Below are 22,323 nucleotides of genomic sequence, written 5' to 3' on the forward strand. Positions count from 1 at the left end.
TATTAAAATATAGCCGATTAAAAAGAAAAGATTAAAGAATTCATTAATGTGGTTTAGGTATAAGCTCCAAATATCAATTTCTAGGTAACCATGAACGCTAATTTTAAACTTATAGTCGATAAAAAGAAAAGATTAAAGAAAACATCAAATAGGTTTAGAAATAATTTCCAAAAATCAATTCGTAAAACATTGAATGCTAATATTAAAATATAGCCGATTAAAAAGAAAAGATTAAAGAATTCATTAATGTGGTTTAGGTATAAGCTCCAAATATCAATTTCTAGGTAACCATGAATGCTAATTTTAAACTTATAGTCGATGAAAAAGAAAAGATTAAAGAAAACATCAAATAGGTTTAGAAATAATTTCCAAAAAGCAATTCGTAAAACATTGAATGCTAATATTAAAATATAGCCGATTAAAAAGAAAAGATTAAAGAATTCATTAATGTGGTTTAGGTATAAGCTCCAAATATCAATTTCTAGGTAACCATGAATGCTAATTTTAAACTTATAGTCGATGAAAAAGAAAAGATTAAAGAAAACATCAAATAGGTTTAGAAATAATTTCCAAAAATCAATTCGTAAAACATTGAATGCTAATATTAAAATATAGCCGATTAGAAAGAAAAGATTAAAGAATTCATTAATGTGGTATAGGTATAAGCTCCAAATATCAATTTCAAGGTAACCATGAATGCTAATTTTAAAGTATAGCCGATTAAAAAGAAAAGATTAAAGAATTCATTAATGTGGTTTAGGTATAAGCTCCAAATATCAATTTCAAGGTAACCATGAATGCTAATTTTAAAGTATAGCCGATTAAAAAGAAAAGATTAAAGAATTCATTAATGTGGTTTAGGTATAAGCTCCAAATATCAATTTCAAGGTAACCATGAATGCTAATTTTAAAGTATAGCCGATTAAAAAGAAAAGATTAAAGAATTCATTAATGTGGTTTAGGTATAAGCTCCAAATATCAATTTCAAGGTAACCATGAATGCTAATTTTATAGTATAGCCGATTAAAAAGAAAGGATTAAAGAATTCATTAATGTGGTTTAGGTATAAGCTCCAAATATCAATTTCAAGGTAACCATGAATGCTAATTTTAAAGTATAGCCGATTAAAAAGAAAAGATTAAAGAATTCATTAATGTGGTTTAGGTATAAGCTCCAAATATCAATTTCAAGGTAACCATGAATGCTAATTTTATAGTATAGCCGATTAAAAAGAAAGGATTAAAGAATTCATTAATGTGGTTTAGGTATAAGCTCCAAATATCAATTTCAAGGTAACCATGAATCCTAATTTTAAAGTATAGCCGATTAAAAAGAAAAGATTAAAGAATTCATTAATGTGGTTTAGGTATAAGCTCCAAATATCAATTTCAAGGTAACCATGAATGCTAATTTTAAAGTATAGCCGATTAAAAAGAAAAGATTAATGAATTCATTAATGTGGTTTAGGTATAAGCTCCAAATATCAATTTCTAGGTAACCATGAATGCTAATTTTAAACTTATAGTCGATGAAAAAGAAAAGATTAAAGAAAACATCAAATAGGTTTAGAAATAATTTCCAAAAATCAATTCGTAAAACATTGAATGCTAATATTAAAATATAGCCGATTAAAAAGAAAGGATTAAAGAATTCATTAATGTGGTTTAGGTATAAGCTCCAAAAATCAATTCGTAAAACATTGAATGCTAATATTAAAATATAGCCGATTAAAAAGAAAGGATTAAAGAATTCATTAATGTGGTTTAGGTATAAGCTCCAAATATCAATTTCAAGGTAACCATGAATGCTAATTTTAAAGTATAGCCGATTAAAAAGAAAAGATTAAAGAATTCATTAATGTGGTTTAGGTATAAGCTCCAAATATCAATTTCAAGGTAACCATGAATGCTAATTTTATAGTATAGCCGATTAAAAAGAAAAGATTAAAGAATTCATTAATGTGGTTTAGGTATAAGCTCCAAATATCAATTTCAAGGTAACCATGAATGCTAATTTTAAAGTATAGCCGATTAAAAAGAAAAGATTAATGAATTCATTAATGTGGTTTAGGTATAAGCTCCAAATATCAATTTCAAGGTAACCATGAATGCTAATTTTAAAGTATAGCCGATTAAAAAGAAAAGATTAAAGAATTCATTAATGTGGTTTAGGTATAAGCTCCAAATATCAATTTCAAGGTAACCATGAATGCTAATTTTAAAGTATAGCCGATTAAAAAGAAAAGATTAATGAATTCATTAATGTGGTTTAGGTATAAGCTCCAAATATCAATTTCTAGGTAACCATGAATGCTAATTTTAAACTTATAGTCGATGAAAAAGAAAAGATTAAAGAAAACATCAAATAGGTTTAGAAATAATTTCCAAAAATCAATTCGTAAAACATTGAATGCCAATATTAAAATATAGCCGATTAAAAAGAAAAGATTAAAGAATTCATTAATGTGGTTTAGGTATAAGCTCCAAATATCAATTTCAAGGTAACCATGAATGCTAATTTTATAGTATAGCCGATTAAAAAGAAAAGATTAAAGAATTCATTAATGTGGTTTAGGTATAAGCTCCAAATATCAATTTCAAGGTAACCATGAATGCTAATTTTAAAGTATAGCCGATTAAAAAGAAAAGATTAAAGAATTCATTAATGTGGTTTAGGTATAAGCTCCAAATATCAATTTCAAGGTAACCATGAATGCTAATTTTAAAGTATAGCCGATTAAAAAGAAAAGATTAAAGAATTCTTTAATGTGGTTTAGGTATAAGCTCCAAATATCAATTTCAAGGTAACCATGAATGCTAATTTTTAAGTATAGCCGATTAAAAAGAAAAGATTAAAGAATTCATTAATGTGGTTTAGGTATAAGCTCCAAATATCAATTTCAAGGTAACCATGAATGCTAATTTTAAAGTATAGCCGATTAAAAAGAAAAAATTAAAGAATTGATTAATGTGGTTTAGGTATAAGCTCCAAATATCAATTTCAAGGTAACCATGAATGCTAATATTAAAGTATAGCCGATTAAAAAGAAAAGATTAAAGAATTCATTAATGTGGTTTAGGTATAAGCTCCAAATATCAATTTCAAGGTAACCATGAATGCTAATTTTATAGTATAGCCGATTAAAAAGAAAAGATTAAAGAATTCATTAATGTGGTTTAGGTATAAGCTCCAAATATCAATTTCAAGGTAACCATGAATGCTAATTTTAAAGTATAGCCGATTAAAAAGAAAAGATTAAAGAATTCATTAATGTGGTTTAGGTATAAGCTCCAAATATCAATTTCAAGGTAACCATGAATGCTAATTTTAAAGTATAGCCGATTAAAAAGAAAAGATTAAAGAATTCTTTAATGTGGTTTAGGTATAAGCTCCAAATATCAATTTCAAGGTAACCATGAATGCTAATTTTAAAGTATAGTCGATTAAAAAGAAAAGATTAAAGAATTCATTAATGTGGTTTAGGTATAAGCTCCAAATATCAATTTCAAGGTAACCATGAATGCTAATTTTAAAGTATAGCCGATTAAAAAGAAAAGATTAAAGAACTCATTAATGTGGTTTAGGTATAAGCTCCAAATATCAATTTCAAGGTAACCATGAATGCTAATTTTATAGTATAGCCGATTAAAAAGAAAAGATTAAAGAATTCATTAATGTGGTTTAGGTATAAGCTCCAAATATCAATTTCAAGGTAACCATGAATGCTAATTTTAAAGTATAGCCGATTAAAAAGAAAAGATTAAAGAATTCATTAATGTGGTTTAGGTATAAGCTCCAAATATCAATTTCAAGGTAACCATGAATGCTAATTTTAAAGTATAGCCGATTAAAAAGAAAAGATTAAAGAATTCTTTAATGTGGTTTAGGTATAAGCTCCAAATATCAATTTCAAGGTAACCATGAATGCTAATTTTAAAGTATAGTCGATTAAAAAGAAAAGATTAAAGAATTCATTAATGTGGTTTAGGTATAAGCTCCAAATATCAATTTCAAGGTAACCATGAATGCTAATTTTAAAGTATAGCCGATTAAAAAGAAAAGATTAAAGAATTCATTAATGTGGTTTAGGTATAAGCTCCAAATATCAATTTCAAGGTAACCATGAATGCTAATTTTAAAGTATAGCCGATTAAAAAGAAAAGATTAAAGAATTCATTAATGTGGTTTAGGTATAAGCTCCAAATATCAATTTCAAGGTAACCATGAATGCTAATATTAAAGTATAGCCGATTAAAAAGAAAAGATTAAAGAATTCATTAATGTGGTTTAGGTATAAGCTCCAAATATCAATTTCAAGGTAACCATGAATGCTAATTTTATAGTATAGCCGATTAAAAAGAAAAGATTAAAGAATTCATTAATGTGGTTTAGGTATAAGCTCCAAATATCAATTTCAAGGTAACCATGAATGCTAATTTTAAAGTATAGCCGATTAAAAAGAAAAGATTAAAGAATTCATTAATGTGGTTTAGGTATAAGCTCCAAATATCAATTTCAAGGTAACCATGAATGCTAATTTTAAAGTATAGCCGATTAAAAAGAAAAGATTAAAGAATTCATTAATGTGGTTTAGGTATAAGCTCCAAATATCAATTTCAAGGTAACCATGAATGCTAATTTTAAAGTATAGCTGATTAAAAAGAAAAGATTAAAGAATTCATTAATGTGGTTTAGGTATGAGCTCCAAATATCAATTTCAAGGTAACCATGAATGCTAATTTTAAAGTATAGTCGATTAAAAAAAAAAGATTAAAGAATTCATTAATGTGGTTTAGGTATAAGCTCCAAATATCAATTTCAAGGTAACCATGAATGCTAATTTCAAAGTATAGCCGATTAAAAAGAAAAGATTAAAGAATTCATTAATGTGGTTTAGGTATAAGCTCCAAATATCAATTTCAAGGTAACCATGAATGCTAATTTTAAAGTATAGCCGATTAAAAAGAAAAGATTAAAGAATTCATTAATGTGGTTTAGGTATAAGCTCCAAATATCAATTTCAAGGTAACCATGAATGCTAATTTTAAAGTATAGCCGATTAAAAAGAAAAGATTAAAGAATTCTTTAATGTGGTTTAGGTATAAGCTCCAAATATCAATTTCAAGGTAACCATGAATGCTAATTTTAAAGTATAGTCGATTAAAAAGAAAAGATTAAAGAATTCATTAATGTGGTTTAGGTATAAGCTCCAAATATCAATTTCAAGGTAACCATGAATGCTAATTTTAAAGTATAGCCGAATAAAAAGAAAAGATTAAAGAATTCATTAATGTGGTTTAGGTATAAGCTCCAAATATCAATTTCAAGGTAACCATGAATGCTAATTTCAAAGTATAGCCGATTAAAAAGAAAAGATTAAAGAATTCATTAATGTGGTTTAGGTATAAGCTCCAAATATCAATTTCAAGGTAACCATGAATGCTAATTTTAAAGTATAGCCGATTAAAAAGAAAAGATTAAAGAATTCATTAATGTGGTTTAGGTATAAGCTCCAAATATCAATTTCAAGGTAACCATGAATGCTAATTTTAAAGTATAGCCGATTAAAAAGAAAAGATTAAAGAATTCATTAATGTGGTTTAGGTATAAGCTCCAAATATCAATTTCAAGGTAACCATGAATGCTAATTTTAAAGTATAGCCGATTAAAAAGAAAAGATTAAAGAATTCATTAATGTGGTTTAGGTATAAGCTCCAAATATCAATTTCAAGGTAACCATGAATGCTAATTTTAAAGTATAGCCGATTAAAAAGAAAAGATTAAAGAATTCATTAATGTGGTTTAGGTATAAGCTCCAAATATCAATTTCAAGGTAACCATGAATGCTAATTTTATAGTATAGCCGATTAAAAAGAAAAGATTAAAGAATTCATTAATGTGGTTTAGGTATAAGCTCCAAATATCAATTTCAAGGTAACCATGAATGCTAATTTTAAAGTATAGCCGATTAAAAAGAAAAGATTAAAGAATTCATTAATGTGGTTTAGGTATAAGCTCCAAATATCAATTTCAAGGTAACCATGAATGCTAATTTTAAAGTATAGCCGATTAAAAAGAAAAGATTAAAGAATTCATTAATGTGGTTTAGGTATAAGCTCCAAATATCAATTTCAAGGTAACCATGAATGCTAATTTTAAAGTATAGCTGATTAAAAGGAAAAGATTAAAGAATTCATTAATGTGGTTTAGGTATAAGCTCCAAATATCAATTTCAAGGTAACCATGAATGCTAATTTCAAAGTATAGCCGATTAAAAAGAAAAGATTAAAGAATTCATTAATGTGGTTTAGGTATAAGCTCCAAATATCAATTTCAAGGTAACCATGAATGCTAATTTCAAAGTATAGCCGATTAAAAAGAAAAGATTAAAGAATTCTATAATGTGGTTTAGGTATAAGCTCCAAATATCAATTTCAAGGTAACCATGAATGCTAATTTTAAAGTATAGCCGATTAAAAAGAAAAGATTAAAGAATTCATTAATGTGGTTTAGGTATAAGCTCCAAATATCAATTTCAAGGTAACCATGAATGCTAATTTTAAAGTATAGCCGATTAAAAAGAAAAGATTAAAGAATTCATTAATGTGGTTTAGGTATAAGCTCCAAATATCAATTTCAAGGTAACCATGAATGCTAATTTTAAAGTATAGCCGATTAAAAAGAAAAGATTAAAGAATTCATTAATGTGGTTTAGGTATAAGCTCCAAATATCAATTTCAAGGTAACCATGAATGCTAATTTTAAAGTATAGCCGATTAAAAAGAAAAGATTAAAGAATTCATTAATGTGGTTTAGGTATAAGCTCCAAATATCAATTTCAAGGTAACCATGAATGCTAATTTTAAAGTATAGCCGATTAAAAAGAAAAGATTAAAGAATTCATTATTGTGGTTTAGGTATAAGCTCCAAATATCAATTTCAAGGTAACCATGAATGCTAATTTTAAAGTATAGCCGATTAAAAAGAAAAGATTAAAGAATTCATTAATGTGGTTTAGGTATAAGCTCCAAATATCAATTTCAAGGTAACCATGAATGCTAATTTTAAAGTATAGCCGATTAAAAAGAAAAGATTAAAGAATTCATTAATGTGGTTTAGGTATAAGCTCCAAATATCAATTTCAAGGTAACCATGAATGCTAATTTTAAAGTATAGCCGATTAAAAAGAAAAGATTAAAGAATTCATTAATGTGGTTTAGGTATAAGCTCCAAATATCAATTTCAAGGTAACCATGAATGCTAATTTTAAAGTATAGCCGATTAAAAAGAAAAGATTAAAGAATTCATTAATGTGGTTTAGGTATAAGCTCCAAATATCAATTTCAAGGTAACCATGAATGCTAATTTTAAAGTATAGCCGATTAAAAAGAAAAGATTAAAGAATTCATTAATGTGGTTTAGGTATAAGCTCCAAATATCAATTTCAAGGTAACCATGAATGCTAATTTTAAAGTATAGCTGATTAAAAAGAAAAGATTAAAGAATTCATTAATGTGGTTTAGGTATAAGCTCCAAATATCAATTTCAAGGTAACCATGAATGCTAATTTTAAAGTATAGCCGATTAAAAAGAAAAGATTAAAGAATTCATTAATGTGGTTTAGGTATAAGCTCCAAATATCAATTTCAAGGTAACCATGAATGCTAATTTTAAAGTATAGCCGATTAAAAAGAAAAGATTAAAGAATTCATTAATGTGGTTTAGGTATAAGCTCCAAATATCAATTTCAAGGTAACCATGAATGCTATTATTAAAGTATAGCCGATTAAAAAGAAAAGATTAAAGAATTCATTAATGTGGTTTAGGTATAAGCTCCAAATATCAATTTCAAGGTAACCATGAATGCTATTTTTTTGGTATAGCTGATTAAAAAGAAAAGATTAAAGAATTCATTAATGTGGTTTAGGTATAAGCTCCAAATATCAATTTCAAGGTAACCATGAATGCTAATTTTAAAGTATAGTCGATTAAAAAGAAAAGATTAAAGAATTCATTAATGTGGTTTAGGTATAAGCTCCAAATATCAATTTCAAGGTAACCATGAATGCTAATTTTAAAGTATAGCCGATTAAAAAGAAAAGATTAAAGAATTCATTAATGTGGTATAGGTATAAGCTCCAAATATCAATTTCAAGGTAACCATGAATGCTAATTTTAAAGTATAGCCGATTAAAAAGAAAAGATTAAAGAATTCATTAATGTGGTTTAGGTATAAGCTCCAAATATCAATTTCAAGGTAACCATGAATGCTAATTTTAAAGTATGGTCGATTAAAAAGAAAAGATTAAAGAATTCATTAATGTGGTTTAGGTATAAGCTCCAAATATCAATTTCAAGGTAACCATGAATGCTAATTTTAAAGTATAGCCGATTAAAAAGAAAAGATTAAAGAATTCATTAATGTGGTATAGGTATAAGCTCCAAATATCAATTTCAAGGTAACCATGAATGCTAATTTTAAAGTATAGCCGATTAAAAAGAAAAGATTAAAGAATTCATTAATGTGGTTTAGGTATAAGCTCCAAATATCAATTTCAAGGTAACCATGAATGCTAATTTTAAAGTATAGCCGATTAAAAAGAAAAGATTAAAGAATTCATTAATGTGGTTTAGGTATAAGCTCCAAATATCAATTTCAAGGTAACCATGAATGCTAATTTTAAAGTATAGCCGATTAAAAAGAAAAGATTAAAGAATTCATTAATGTGGTTTAGGTATAAGCTCCAAATATCAATTTCAAGGTAACCATGAATGCTAATTTTAAAGTATAGCCGATTAAAAAGAAAAGATTAAAGAATTCATTAATGTGGTTTAGGTATAAGCTCCAAATATCAATTTCAAGGTAACCATGAATGCTAATTTTATAGTATAGCTGATTAAAAAGAAAGGATTTAAGAATTCATTAATGTGGTTTAGGTATAAGCTCCAAATATCAATTTCAAGGTAACCATGAATGCTAATTTTAAAGTATAGCCGATTAAAAAGAAAAGATTAAAGAATTCATTAATGTGGTATAGGTATAAGCTCCAAATATCAATTTCAAGGTAACCATGAATGCTAATTTTAAAGTATAGCCGATTAAAAAGAAAAGATTAAAGAATTCATTAATGTGGTATAGGTATAAGCTCCAAATATCAATTTCAAGGTAACCCTGAATGCTAATTTTAAAGTATAGCCGATTAAAAAGAAAAGATTAAAGAATTCATTAATGTGGTTTAGGTATAAGCTCCAAATATCAATTTCAAGGTAACCATGAATGCTAATTTTAAAGTATAGCCGATTAAAAAGAAAAGATTAAAGAATTCATTAATGTGGTTTAGGTATAAGCTCCAAATATCAATTTCAAGGTAACCATGAATGCTAATTTTAAAGTATAGCCGATTAAAAAGAAAAGATTAAAGAATTCATTAATGTGGTTTAGGTATAAGCTCCAAATATCAATTTCAAGGTAACCATGAATGCTAATTTTAAAGTATAGCCGATTAAAAAGAAAAGATTAAAGAATTCATTAATGTGGTTTAGGTATAAGCTCCAAATATCAATTTCAAGGTAACCATGAATGCTAATTTTATAGTATAGCCGATTAAAAAGAAAGGATTAAAGAATTCATTAATGTGGTTTAGGTATAAGCTCCAAATATCAATTTCAAGGTAACCATGAATGCTAATTTTAAAGTATAGCCGATTAAAAAGAAAAGATTAAAGAATTCATTAATGTGGTTTAGGTATAAGCTCCAAATATCAATTTCAAGGTAACCATGAATGCTAATTTTATAGTATAGCCGATTAAAAAGAAAAGATTAAAGAATTCATTAATGTGGTTTAGGTATAAGCTCCAAATATCAATTTCAAGGTAACCATGAATGCTAATTTTAAAGTATAGCCGATTAAAAAGAAAAGATTAATGAATTCATTAATGTGGTTTAGGTATAAGCTCCAAATATCAATTTCTAGGTAACCATGAATGCTAATTTTAAACTTATAGTCGATGAAAAAGAAAAGATTAAAGAAAACATCAAATAGGTTTAGAAATAATTTCCAAAAATCAATTCGTAAAACACTGAATGCTAATATTAAAATATAGCCGATTAAAAAGAAAGGATTAAAGAATTCATTAATGTGGTTTAGGTATAAGCTCCAAAAATCAATTCGTAAAACATTAATGCTAATATTAAAATATAGCCGATTAAAAAGAAAAGATTAAAGAATTCATTAATGTGGTTTAGGTATAAGCTCCAAATATCAATTTCAAGGTAACCATGAATGCTAATTTTATAGTATAGCCGATTAAAAAGAAAGGATTAAAGAATTCATTAATGTGGTTTAGGTATAAGCTCCAAATATCAATTTCAAGGTAACCATGAATGCTAATTTTAAAGTATAGCCGATTAAAAAGAAAAGATTAAAGAATTCATTAATGTGGTTTAGGTATAAGCTCCAAATATCAATTTCAAGGTAACCATGAATGCTAATTTTATAGTATAGCCGATTAAAAAGAAAAGATTAAAGAATTCATTAATGTGGTTTAGGTATAAGCTCCAAATATCAATTTCAAGGTAACCATGAATGCTAATTTTAAAGTATAGCCGATTAAAAAGAAAAGATTAATGAATTCATTAATGTGGTTTAGGTATAAGCTCCAAATATCAATTTCTAGGTAACCATGAATGCTAATTTTAAACTTATAGTCGATGAAAAAGAAAAGATTAAAGAAAACATCAATTAGGTTTAGAAATAATTTCCAAAAATCAATTCGTAAAACATTGAATGCTAATATTAAAATATAGCCGATTAAAAAGAAAAGATTAAAGAATTCATTAATGTGGTTTAGGTATAAGCTCCAAATATCAATTTCTAGGTAACCATGAATGCTAATTTTAAACTTATAGTCGATGAAAAAGAAAAGATTAAAGAAAACATCAAATAGGTTTAGAAATAATTTCCAAAAATCAATTCGTAAAACATTGAATGCTAATATTAAAATATAGCCGATTAAAAAGAAAAGATTAAAGAATTCATTAATGTGGTTTAGGTATAAGCTCCAAATATCAATTTCTAGGTAACCATGAATGCTAATTTTAAACTTATAGTCGATGAAAAAGAAAAGATTAAAGAAAACATCAAATAGGTTTAGAAATAATTTCCAAAAATCAATTCGTAAAACATTGAATGCTAATATTAAAATATAGCCGATTAAATAGAAAAGATTAAAGAATTCATTAATGTGGTTTAGGTATAAGCTCCAAATATCAATTTCTAGGTAACCATGAATGCTAATTTTAAACTTATAGTCGATGAAAAAGAAAAGATTAAAGAAAACATCAAATAGGTTTAGAAATAATTTCCAAAAATCAATTCGTAAAACATTGAATGCTAATATTAAAATATAGCCGATTAAAAAGAAAAGATTAAAGAATTCATTAATGTGGTTTAGGTATAAGCTCCAAATATCAATTTCTAGGTAACCATGAACGCTAATTTTAAACTTATAGTCGATAAAAAGAAAAGATTAAAGAAAACATCAAATAGGTTTAGAAATAATTTCCAAAAATCAATTCGTAAAACATTGAATGCTAATATTAAAATATAGCCGATTAAAAAGAAAAGATTAAAGAATTCATTAATGTGGTTTAGGTATAAGCTCCAAATATCAATTTCTAGGTAACCATGAATGCTAATTTTAAACTTATAGTCGATGAAAAAGAAAAGATTAAAGAAAACATCAAATAGGTTTAGAAATAATTTCCAAAAAGCAATTCGTAAAACATTGAATGCTAATATTAAAATATAGCCGATTAAAAAGAAAAGATTAAAGAATTCATTAATGTGGTTTAGGTATAAGCTCCAAATATCAATTTCTAGGTAACCATGAATGCTAATTTTAAACTTATAGTCGATGAAAAAGAAAAGATTAAAGAAAACATCAAATAGGTTTAGAAATAATTTCCAAAAATCAATTCGTAAAACATTGAATGCTAATATTAAAATATAGCCGATTAGAAAGAAAAGATTAAAGAATTCATTAATGTGGTATAGGTATAAGCTCCAAATATCAATTTCAAGGTAACCATGAATGCTAATTTTAAAGTATAGCCGATTAAAAAGAAAAGATTAAAGAATTCATTAATGTGGTTTAGGTATAAGCTCCAAATATCAATTTCAAGGTAACCATGAATGCTAATTTTAAAGTATAGCCGATTAAAAAGAAAAGATTAAAGAATTCATTAATGTGGTTTAGGTATAAGCTCCAAATATCAATTTCAAGGTAACCATGAATGCTAATTTTAAAGTATAGCCGATTAAAAAGAAAAGATTAAAGAATTCATTAATGTGGTTTAGGTATAAGCTCCAAATATCAATTTCAAGGTAACCATGAATGCTAATTTTATAGTATAGCCGATTAAAAAGAAAGGATTAAAGAATTCATTAATGTGGTTTAGGTATAAGCTCCAAATATCAATTTCAAGGTAACCATGAATGCTAATTTTAAAGTATAGCCGATTAAAAAGAAAAGATTAAAGAATTCATTAATGTGGTTTAGGTATAAGCTCCAAATATCAATTTCAAGGTAACCATGAATGCTAATTTTATAGTATAGCCGATTAAAAAGAAAGGATTAAAGAATTCATTAATGTGGTTTAGGTATAAGCTCCAAATATCAATTTCAAGGTAACCATGAATGCTAATTTTAAAGTATAGCCGATTAAAAAGAAAAGATTAAAGAATTCATTAATGTGGTTTAGGTATAAGCTCCAAATATCAATTTCAAGGTAACCATGAATGCTAATTTTATAGTATAGCCGATTAAAAAGAAAAGATTAAAGAATTCATTAATGTGGTTTAGGTATAAGCTCCAAATATCAATTTCAAGGTAACCATGAATGCTAATTTTAAAGTATAGCCGATTAAAAAGAAAAGATTAATGAATTCATTAATGTGGTTTAGGTATAAGCTCCAAATATCAATTTCTAGGTAACCATGAATGCTAATTTTAAACTTATAGTCGATGAAAAAGAAAAGATTAAAGAAAACATCAAATAGGTTTAGAAATAATTTCCAAAAATCAATTCGTAAAACATTGAATGCTAATATTAAAATATAGCCGATTAAAAAGAAAGGATTAAAGAATTCATTAATGTGGTTTAGGTATAAGCTCCAAAAATCAATTCGTAAAACATTGAATGCTAATATTAAAATATAGCCGATTAAAAAGAAAAGATTAAAGAATTCATTAATGTGGTTTAGGTATAAGCTCCAAATATCAATTTCAAGGTAACCATGAATGCTAATTTTATAGTATAGCCGATTAAAAAGAAAGGATTAAAGAATTCATTAATGTGGTTTAGGTATAAGCTCCAAATATCAATTTCAAGGTAACCATGAATGCTAATTTTAAAGTATAGCCGATTAAAAAGAAAAGATTAAAGAATTCATTAATGTGGTTTAGGTATAAGCTCCAAATATCAATTTCAAGGTAACCATGAATGCTAATTTTATAGTATAGCCGATTAAAAAGAAAAGATTAAAGAATTCATTAATGTGGTTTAGGTATAAGCTCCAAATATCAATTTCAAGGTAACCATGAATGCTAATTTTAAAGTATAGCCGATTAAAAAGAAAAGATTAATGAATTCATTAATGTGGTTTAGGTATAAGCTCCAAATATCAATTTCTAGGTAACCATGAATGCTAATTTTAAACTTATAGTCGATGAAAAAGAAAAGATTAAAGAAAACATCAAATAGGTTTAGAAATAATTTCCAAAAATCAATTCGTAAAACATTGAATGCCAATATTAAAATATAGCCGATTAAAAAGAAAAGATTAAAGAATTCATTAATGTGGTTTAGGTATAAGCTCCAAATATCAATTTCTAGGTAACCATGAATGCTAATTTTAAACTTATAGTCGATGAAAAAGAAAAGAATCAAGAAAACATCAAATAGGTTTAGAAATAATTTCCAAAAATCAATTCGTAAAACATTGAATGCTAATATTAAAATATAGCCGATTAAAAAGAAAAGATTAAAGAATTCATTAATGTGGTTTAGGTATAAGCTCCAAATATCAATTTCTAGGTAACCATGAATGCTAATTTTAAACTTATAGTCGATGAAAAAGAAAAGATTAAAGAAAACATCAAATAGGTTTAGAAATAATTTCCAAAAATCAATTCGTAAAACATTGAATGCTAATATTAAAATATAGCCGATTAAAAAGAAAAGATTAAAGAATTCATTAATGTGGTTTAGGCATAAGCTCCAAATATCAATTTCTAGGTAACCATGAATGCTAATTTTAAACTTATAGTCGATGAAAAAGAAAAGATTAAAGAAAACATCAAATAGGTTTAGAAATAATTTCCAAAAATCAATTCGTAAAACATTGAATGCTAATATTAAAATATAGCCGATTAGAAAGAAAAGATTAAAGAATTCATTAATGTGGTATAGGTATAAGCTCCAAATATCAATTTCAAGGTAACCATGAATGCTAATTTTAAAGTATAGCCGATTAAAAAGAAAAGATTAAAGAATTCATTAATGTGGTTTAGGTATAAGCTCCAAATATCAATTTCAAGGTAACCATGAATGCTAATTTTAAAGTATAGCCGATTAAAAAGAAAAGATTAAAGAATTCATTAATGTGGTTTAGGTATAAGCTCCAAATATCAATTTCAAGGTAACCATGAATGCTAATTTTAAAGTATAGCCGATTAAAAAGAAAAGATTAAAGAATTCATTAATGTGGTTTAGAAATAATTTCCAACAAAAAAAAATTCGTAAAACATTGAATGCTAATATTAAAATATAGCCGATTAAAAAGAAAAGATTAAAGAATTCATTAATGTGGTTTAGGTATAAGCTCCAAATATCAATTTCTAGGTAACCATGAATGCTAATTTTAAACTTATAGTCGATGAAAAAGAAAAGATTAAAGAAAACATCAAATAGGTTTAGAAATAATTTCCAAAAATCAATTCGTAAAACATTGAATGCTAATATTAAAATATAGCCGATTAAAAAGAAAAGATTAAAGAATTCATTAATGTGGTTTAGGTATAAGCTCCAAATATCAATTTCTAGGTAACCATGAATGCTAATTTTAAACTTATAGTCGATGAAAAAGAAAAGATTAAAGAAAACATCAAATAGGTTTAGAAATAATTTCCAAAAATCAATTCGTAAAACATTGAATGCTAATATTAAAATATAGCCGATTAAAAAGAAAAGATTAAAGAATTCATTAATGTGGTTTAGGTATAAGCTCCAAATATCAATTTCTAGGTAACCATGAATGCTAATTTTAAACTTATAGTCGATGAAAAAGAAAAGATTAAAGAAAACATCAAATAGGTTTAGAAATAATTTCCAAAAATCAATTCGTAAAACATTGAATGCTAATATTAAAATATAGCCGATTAAAAAGAAAAGATTAAAGAATTCATTAATGTGGTTTAGGTATAAGCTCCAAATATCAATTTCTAGGTAACCATGAACGCTAATTTTAAACTTATAGTCGATGAAAAAGAAAAGATTAAAGAAAACATCAAATAGGTTTAGAAATAATTTCCAAAAATCAATTCGTAAAACATTGAATGCTAATATTAAAATATAGCCGATTAAAAAGAAAAGATTAAAGAATTCATTAATGTGGTTTAGGTATAAGCTCCAAGTATCAATTTCTAGGTAACCATGAATGCTAATTTTAAACTTATAGTCGATGAAAAAGAAAAGATTAAAGAAAACATCAAATAGGTTTAGAAATAATTTCCAAAAATCAATTCGTAAAACATTGAATGCTAATATTAAAATATAGCCGATTAAAAAGAAAAGATTAAAGAATTCATTAATGTGGTTTAGGTATAAGCTCCACGTATCAATTTCTAGGTAACCATGAATGCTAATTTTAAACTTATAGTCGATGAAAAAGAAAAGATTAAAGAAAACATCAAATAGGTTTAGAAATAATTTCCAAAAATCAATTCGTAAAACATTGAATGCTAATATTAAAATATAGCCGATTAAAAAGAAAGGATTAAAGAATTCATTAATGTGGTTTAGGTATAAGCTCCAAGTATCAATTTCTAGGTAACCATGAATGCTAATTTTAAACTTATAGTCGATGAAAAAGAAAAGATTAAAGAAAACATCAAATAGGTTTAGAAATAATTTCCAAAAATCAATTCGTAAAACATTGAATGCTAATATTAAAATATAGCCGATTAAAAAGAAAAGATTAAAGAATTCATTAATGTGGTTTAGGTATAAGCTCCAAATATCAATTTCTAGGTAACCATGAATGCTAATTTTAAACTTATAGTCGATGAAAAAGAAAAGATTAAAGAAAACATCAAATAGGTTTAGAAATAATTTCCAAAAATCAATTCGTAAAACATTGAATGCTAATATTAAAATATAGCCGATTAAAAAGAAAAGATTAAAGAATTCATTAATGTGGTTTAGGTATAAGCTCCAAATATCAATTTCTAGGTAACCATGAATGCTAATTTTAAACTTATAGACGATGAAAAAGAAAAGATTAAAGAAAACATCAAATAGGTTTAGAAATAATTTCCAAAAATCAATTCGTAAAACATTGAATGCTAATATTAAAATATAGCCGATTAAAAAGAAAAGATTAAAGAATTCATTAATGTGGTTTAGGTATAAGCTCCAAATATCAATTTCTAGGTAACCATGAATGCTAATTTTAAACTTATAGTCGACGAAAAAGAAAAGATTAAAGAAAACATCAAATAGGTTTAGAAATAATTTCCAAAAATCAATTCGTAAAACATTGAATGCTAATATTAAAATATAGCCGATTAAAAAGAAAAGATTAAAGAATTCATTAATGTGGTTTAGGTATAAGCTCCAAGTATCAATTTCTAGGTAACCATGAATGCTAATTTTAAACTTATAGTCGATGAAAAAGAAAAGATTAAAGAAAACATCAAATAGGTTTAGAAATAATTTCCAAAAATCAATTCGTAAAACATTGAATGCTAATATTAAAATATAGCTGATTAAAAAGAAAAGATTAAAGAATTCATTAATGTGGTTTAGGTATAAGCTCCAAGTATCAATTTCTAGGTAACCATGAATGCTAATTTTAAACTTATAGTCGATGAAAAAGAAAAGATTAAAGAAAACATCAAATAGGTTTAGAAATAATTTCCAAAAATAAATTCGTAAAACATTGAATGCTAATATTAAAATATAGCCGGTTAAAAAGAAAAGATTAAAGAATTCATTAATGTGGTTTAGGTATAAGCTCCAAATATCAATTTCTAGGTAACCATGAATGCTAATTTTAAACTTATAGTCGATGAAAAAGAAAAGATTAAAGAAAACATCAAATAGGTTTAGAAATAATTTCCAAAAATCAATTCGTAAAACATTGAATGCTAATATTAAAATATAGCCGATTAAAAAGAAAAGATTAAAGAATTCATTAATGTGGTTTAGGTATAAGCTCCAAATATCAATTTCTAGGTAACCATGAATGCTAATTTTAAACTTATAGTCGATGAAAAAGAAAAGATTAAAGAAAACATCAAATAGGTTTAGAAATAATTTCCAAAAATCAATTCGTAAAACATTGAATGCTAATATTAAAATATAGCCGATTAAAAAGAAAAGATTAAAGAATTCATTAATGTGGTTTAGGTATAAGCTCCAAGTATCAATTTCTAGGTAACCATGAATGCTAATTTTAAACTTATAGTCGATGAAAAAGAAAAGATTAAAGAAAACATCAAATAGGTTTAGAAATAATTTCCAAAAATCAATTCGTAAAACATTGAATGCTAATATTAAAGTATAGCCGATTAAAAAGAAAGGATTAAAGAATTCATTAATGTGGTTTAGGTATAAGCTCCAAATATCAATTTCTAGGTAACCATGAATGCTAATTTTAAACTTATAGTCGATGAAAAAGAAAAGATTAAAGAAAACATCAAATAGGTTTAGAAATAATTTCCAAAAATCAATTCGTAAAACATTGAATGCTAATATTAAAATATAGCCGATTAAAAAGAAAAGATTAAAGAATTCATTAATGTGGTTTAGGTATAAGCTCCAAATATCAATTTCTAGGTAACCATGAATGCTAATTTTAAACTTATAGTCGATGAAAAAGAAAAGATTAAAGAAAACATCAAATAGGTTTAGAAATAATTTCCAAAAATCAATTCGTAAAACATTGAATGCTAATATTAAAATATAGCCGATTAAAAAGAAAAGATTAAAGAATTCATTAATGTGGTTTAGGTATAAGCTCCAAATATCAATTTCTAGGTAACCATGAATGCTAATTTTAAACTTATAGTCGATGAAAAAGAAAAGATTAAAGAAAACATCAAATAGGTTTAGAAATAATTTCCAAAAATCAATTCGTAAAACATTGAATGCTAATATTAAAATATAGCCGATTAAAAAGAAAAGATTAAAGAATTCATTAATGTGGTTTAGGTATAAGCTCCACGTATCAATTTCTAGGTAACCATGAATGCTAATTTTAAACTTATAGTCGATGAAAAAGAAAAGATTAAAGAAAACATCAAATAGGTTTAGAAATAATTTCCAAAAATCAATTCGTAAAACATTGAATGCTAATATTAAAATATAGCCGATTAAAAAGAAAAGATTAAAGAATTCATTAATGTGGTTTAGGTATAAGCTCCAAGTATCAATTTCTAGGTAACCATGAATGCTAATTTTAAACTTATAGTCGATGAAAAAGAAAAGATTAAAGAAAACATCAAATAGGTTTAGAAATAATTTCCAAAAATCAATTCGTAAAACATTGAATGCTAATATTAAAATATAGCCGATTAAAAAGAAAAGATTAAAGAATTCATTAATGTGGTTTAGGTATAAGCTCCAAATATCAATTTCTAGGTAACCATGAATGCTAATTTTAAACTTATAGTCGATGAAAAAGAAAAGATTAAAGAAAACATCAAATAGGTTTAGAAATAATTTCCAAAAATCAATTCGTAAAACATTGAATGCTAATATTAAAATATAGCCGATTAAAAAGAAAGGATTAAAGAATTCATTAATGTGGTTTAGGTATAAGCTCCAAGTATCAATTTCTAGGTAACCATGAATGCTAATTTTAAACTTATAGTCGATGAAAAAGAAAAGATTAAAGAAAACATCAAATAGGTTTAGAAATAATTTCCAAAAATCAATTCGTAAAACATTGAATGCTAATATTAAAATATAGCCGATTAAAAAGAAAAGATTAAAGAATTCATTAATGTGGTTTAGGTATAAGCTCCAAATATCAATTTCTAGGTAACCATGAATGCTAATTTTAAACTTATAGTCGATGAAAAAGAAAAGATTAAAGAAAACATCAAATAGGTTTAGAAATAATTTCCAAAAATCAATTCGTAAAACATTGAATGCTAATATTAAAATATAGCCGATTAAAAAGAAAAGATTAAAGAATTCATTAATGTGGTTTAGGTATAAGCTCCAAATCTCAATTTCTAGGTAACCATGAATGCTAATTTTAAACTTATAGTCGATGAAAAAGAAAAGATTAAAGAAAACATCAAATAGGTTTAGAAATAATTTCCAAAAATCAATTCGTAAAACATTGAATGCTAATATTAAAATATAGCCGATTAAAAAGAAAAGATTAAAGAATTCATTAATGTGGTTTAGGTATAAGCTCCACGTATCAATTTCTAGGTAACCATGAATGCTAATTTTAAACTTATAGTCGATGAAAAAGAAAAGATTAAAGAAAACATCAAATAGGTTTAGAAATAATTTCCAAAAATCAATTCGTAAAACATTGAATGCTAATATTAAAATATAGCCGATTAAAAAGAAAAGATTAAAGAATTCATTAATGTGGTTTAGGTATAAGCTCCACGTATCAATTTCTAGGTAACCATGAATGCTAATTTTAAACTTATAGTCGATGAAAAAGAAAAGATTAAAGAAAACATCAAATAGGTTTAGAAATAATTTCCAAAAATCAATTCGTAAAACATTGAATGCTAATATTAAAATATAGCCGATTAAAAAGAAAAGATTAAAGAATTCATTAATGTGGTTTAGGTATAAGCTCCACGTATCAATTTCTAGGTAACCATGAATGCTAATTTTAAACTTATAGTCGATGAAAAAGAAAAGATTAAAGAAAACATCAAATAGGTTTAGAAATAATTTCCAAAAATCAATTCGTAAAACATTGAATGCTAATATTAAAATATAGCCGATTAAAAAGAAAAGATTAAAGAATTCATTAATGTGGTTTAGGTATAAGCTCCACGTATCAATTTCTAGGTAACCATGAATGCTAATTTTAAACTTATAGTCGATGAAAAAGAAAAGATTAAAGAAAACATCAAATAGGTTTAGAAATAATTTCCAAAAATCAATTCGTAAAACATTGAATGCTAATATTAAAATATAGCCGATTAAAAAGAAAAGATTAAAGAATTCATTAATGTGGTTTAGGTATAAGCTCCACGTATCAATTTCTAGGTAACCATGAATGCTAATTTTAAACTTATAGTCGATGAAAAAGAAAAGATTAAAGAAAACATCAAATAGGTTTAGAAATAATTTCCAAAAATCAATTCGTAAAACATTGAATGCTAATATTAAAATATAGCCGATTAAAAAGAAAAGATTAAAGAATTCATTAATGTGGTTTAGGTATAAGCTCCACGTATCAATTTCTAGGTAACCATGAATGCTAATTTTAAACTTATAGTCGATGAAAAAGAAAAGATTAAAGAAAACATCAAATAGGTTTAGAAATAATTTCCAAAAATCAATTCGTAAAACATTGAATGCTAATATTAAAATATAGCCGATTAAAAAGAAAAGATTAAAGAATTCATTAATGTGGTTTAGGTATAAGCTCCAAGTATCAATTTCTAGGTAACCATGAATGCTAATTTTAAACTTATAGTCGATGAAAAAGAAAAGATTAAAGAAAACATCAAATAGGTTTAGAAATAATTTCCAAAAATCAATTCGTAAAACATTGAATGCTAATATTAAAATATAGCCGATTAAAAAGAAAAGATTAAAGAATTCATTAATGTGGTTTAGGTATAAGCTCCAAATATCAATTTCTAGGTAACCATGAATGCTAATTTTAAACTTATAGTCGATGAAAAAGAAAAGATTAAAGAAAACATCAAATAGGTTTAGAAATAATTTCCAAAAATCAATTCGTAAAACATTGAATGCTAATATTAAAATATAGCCGATTAAAAAGAAAGGATTAAAGAATTCATTAATGTGGTTTAGGTATAAGCTCCAAGTATCAATTTCTAGGTAACCATGAATGCTAATTTTAAACTTATAGTCGATGAAAAAGAAAAGATTAAAGAAAACATCAAATAGGTTTAGAAATAATTTCCAAAAATCAATTCGTAAAACATTGAATGCTAATATTAAAATATAGCCGATTAAAAAGAAAAGATTAAAGAATTCATTAATGTGGTTTAGGTATAAGCTCCAAATATCAATTTCTAGGTAACCATGAATGCTAATTTTAAACTTATAGTCGATGAAAAAGAAAAGATTAAAGAAAACATCAAATAGGTTTAGAAATAATTTCCAAAAATCAATTCGTAAAACATTGAATGCTAATATTAAAATATAGCCGATTAAAAAGAAAAGATTAAAGAATTCATTAATGTGGTTTAGGTATAAGCTCCACGTATCAATTTCTAGGTAACCATGAATGCTAATTTTAAACTTATAGTCGATGAAAAAGAAAAGATTAAAGAAAACATCAAATAGGTTTAGAAATAATTTCCAAAAATCAATTCGTAAAACATTGAATGCTAATATTAAAATATAGCCGATTAAAAAGAAAAGATTAAAGAATTCATTAATGTGGTTTAGGTATAAGCTCCAAATATCAATTTCTAGGTAACCATGAATGCTAATTTTAAACTTATAGTCGATGAAAAAGAAAAGATTAAAGAAAACATCAAATAGGTTTAGAAATAATTTCCAAAAATCAATTCGTAAAACATTGAATGCTAATATTAAAATATAGCCGATTAAAAAGAAAAGATTAAAGAATTCATTAATGTGGTTTAGGTATAAGCTCCAAATATCAATTTCTAGGTAACCATGAATGCTAATTTTAAACTTATAGTCGATGAAAAAGAAAAGATTAAAGAAAACATCAAATAGGTTTAGAAATAATTTCCAAAAATCAATTCGTAAAACATTGAATGCTAATATTAAAATATAGCCGATTAAAAAGAAAAGATTAAAGAATTCATTAATGTGGTTTAGGTATAAGC

This window comes from Rhodnius prolixus, unplaced genomic scaffold (genome assembly GCF_049639745.1).
Source record: "Rhodnius prolixus isolate KJV_2025 unplaced genomic scaffold, Rpr scaffold_12, whole genome shotgun sequence".
In the NCBI taxonomy this organism is placed as follows: domain Eukaryota; kingdom Metazoa; phylum Arthropoda; class Insecta; order Hemiptera; family Reduviidae; genus Rhodnius; species Rhodnius prolixus.